Here is a 3,114-nt window from a genome sequence, read left to right as displayed (position 1 = left end):
CCCCCAGCCTGTTGTAAATTTCCCTCATTGCCTAAAATCACGTAGCCCTACAGGGAGCAACGTGAACAGCCATTTGATGGCCGCCATTAATGACTGAATTTGTTTAGTTTTCAAGTTGCTGTTGCCCAAACTTTTGTTCTGATAAACTTTAAAAGTTTTAGTTGTCTAGCTCAGGTTCTATGGCATTCATTCTCTGTATGTATTTGTTTTAAAATATTTTGACCTCAGAAATCATCACTTCCATAGAGGGATGGATACAACTGTTACATTTTTCAAAATGCCCTCAGCCTGCTGTGATTTTCCATTATTGCCTATGATCACGCAGCCCCACAGGCTGGTGACACCTTTTGGAAGCAATGTCAGCACTACAAGGAGAGAGAGCATCCTGCTGTTAAGCTCATTTTCTCTGAGTCTGTGTGACTCATGATGGATAAATTCCATAGCCATTTGAACAGAATGGATGGTTGCCATTATTGAAACCGGGTCTCAATCATTCAGCCTGACAACAGTACATGGAGCGGCTCTGCCTGTTGCCTTATCACAAATGACGGCGAGCACGATTATCATCAAAATTCCTCAATCGATGAGGTGGGTCGGGCTGCTGCTGAGACAGAAACTTAAAATGGATAATAAGAGTATAAAACGCCCGGGTGGCGCTGAGAAGCATCGGGAAAAAAAGCTGAAGTCTCTGGAGGTGGAGGCTGCTAAATGTGCCAAACTGACGGACCTGTTTGGTGCCGGGTTCACCAGCCCAGCAGCAGCAGGTGCGCCGGGAGACGAGCGAGGAGGACTCGACAATGATGAGCGAGTGGAGGCAGACGTGGTAAGTAACGTTGGCCTGGGGCGGGCTTGGACATTTTTGAGACATGTCCAAAACAAAGTAGAACATTTTTTGATTTTGTTTTAATATGCCGAATTGTGATATTATGGGCTATTATTGTTCAGATGATTTAGCTAAGCTAGCTAAGAGCTGCTAACATCGTTTACTGTTGCCATAGCAACAGTAAACTTTCTTAGCCGTATTGAAAACAGAATACAAGTAAACCTATATGGAATAATTAATTAAATTTGAAGAATTTGCCAGTTATTATCACACATTGTCATTGTTAATCATTTATAATCATTATGGATGTAGTAATTCATGATTTGTCATTTTAATAATTCTTTTCAGAAGTTTTATTGTGCTTATGTGTTTGTCCTTAATGGTGTGATCATGTACACTAAATTATCAATTATTCTCCATTACAGGTTGTTGTGATATATTTGAGGAGTCGTTCTCCCTCTGTTTTATATGTGGACATTTGGGACCACTGTTAGAATTTGGTAAGTTTATCATGTATTTTTTAATGTATAAATTCATACTTCATAATTATAATAATTTTCAAAAGGTTTTAAAAGAAACACACATTCAAAAAGTTCTCAACTCTAGGTGCAGGACAGAGGAAAACATTTTCTTTATTTTTCAGACATTATAATGTATCCATGTCCTTCTCCGGTTGACCACTTGACATGTGAGAGCCTGAGGAGTTGTTCCCCCTCTGTCCATGTTCGAGGACTTGCTCTCTGTCTGCCTCCACTCTCTGCCTTCACTGTACCATGTCTGTTGAGTCTCCTCTAGTCTGGTGAGTTTATCATTTTTTATGTTTTATGAAATCATACTTAATTTGTGATGATTAGAGACATTATAATTTATCCATGTCCTTCTCAGGTTGACCACTTGACATGTGAGAGCCTGAGGAGTTGTTTTCCAGACACAGGTAGAGCTGGCAGGGGCGTCACCCTGGGCCTGCCCTTTTTGGCTGGGCTTCAGCTGCAGATCTAAAGGCTGCTTCCAGGGGCATGGGGCCCTCAGCCTTTGTTTTTCTTTGCTTCTGCACCTTACAACATACATCACACCTTATTTTCACACATCCAAACACTGTTAACACCACTGACGCGTAACTTATTTTACACATCCCACTATGTAGTAAGAGCTATCTTGATTTGGAGTTAAATAAATTTACTTTTGGCTTGAGAGGTTTGTGTGTGGCCTCCCTTCTTGTTGCCATCTTTGAGCTAGGTGGTAACAGTAGTATGCATGAGAGAAGACGCCGCGAGATTTGTGGACTTCTATGTGGTGTCCGCTGATAATGTAGTGGGCTGGTCTGGACAGACAATGCCAGGGCTGAATTTTTGTCCCAGTCCACCCCTGGACTTAAGGTATCTTTAAATGGAGCCTAATATTCTGATTATAAAAGAGCAAGTACAATTTTAAATGCTTTAACACCTCAGTTACAATAAACAGGCCATAAAAGATTGAAACAGATCCATTAGCTGCAGAGGGAAACGTCCTTCTTCTGATTAAACACCTAAATATTCATCTGTTTCTAAAAAAATTATATTTGGGCATTTGTTCCCCCAATGAAAATTCCTTCCTGAAATGTAATTGAGATTTAACTCTACATCTTTGTCTCATTTAGTGTTTGTGCATCCATAAATATTCAAATTAATCAACATTCCTCCTATTTAAAGATGAATTGGTTTCTCTGCAGAGAGTTTGTTTTTTAGTACACACTGGAACTGAAGAGTACTGGATAATAAGTACTGGATGGTAACGCCAGAAAATAGATCCGTCTTCTGGGAGCTGATCAAACACGTGACAAAGGGATGAGATACAGATGAGAGATGAGATCGCCATTAAAGAAGACGAGTGGATGACATGTTCATCACTTCTGATGGCGACATGCAGCTGCTGTTCTGATTAAATGTGTCAGCCCGTGTAAACACCAGACTGTATTAATCACCCCCCACGTAAAGAGTTGATCCTCAATCTTCAATCAGAATAGAAGAAACACTGTACTTGTAACTGTTGTTGTTTTCAGCTCAGTGTTGGTATAGTTTGTCACATTTTACATTTCATCCCAGTAAAAACATGTCACTTCAGAATTTGGTGCAGATCCAATTAAAAGTCTAAAGAATCTACATGTGGTTTCAATGTTTTTGGAAAACCAAACATGTTCTTTAACTGTTAGGTTTGGGTTTATGGACTCTACTGGTGGCCATTCTAGTTAGGGCCCGAGCACTGATCATAGGTCAGGTGAGACCCTATTGAAATTGTAAGGATTATTATTATTA

At 40.0% G+C, this 3,114-nt stretch overlaps 1 long non-coding RNA gene across 1 annotated transcript; it reads left to right on the top strand.

The window, feature by feature from the left end:
- The first annotated feature begins 702 nt into the window (after positions 1 to 702).
- On the top strand, positions 703 to 1,595 carry LOC128451534 (uncharacterized). Its single transcript, XR_008340115.1, has 3 exons — positions 703 to 823; positions 1,249 to 1,323; positions 1,467 to 1,595. It is a non-coding gene; the product is annotated as an uncharacterized LOC128451534 (long non-coding RNA).
- Positions 1,596 to 3,114: the final 1,519 nt, after the last annotated feature.

Source organism: Pleuronectes platessa, chromosome 11 (assembly GCF_947347685.1).
Source record: "Pleuronectes platessa chromosome 11, fPlePla1.1, whole genome shotgun sequence".
In the NCBI taxonomy this organism is placed as follows: domain Eukaryota; kingdom Metazoa; phylum Chordata; class Actinopteri; order Pleuronectiformes; family Pleuronectidae; genus Pleuronectes; species Pleuronectes platessa.
This window is presented reverse-complemented; position numbering and strand designations above follow the sequence as displayed.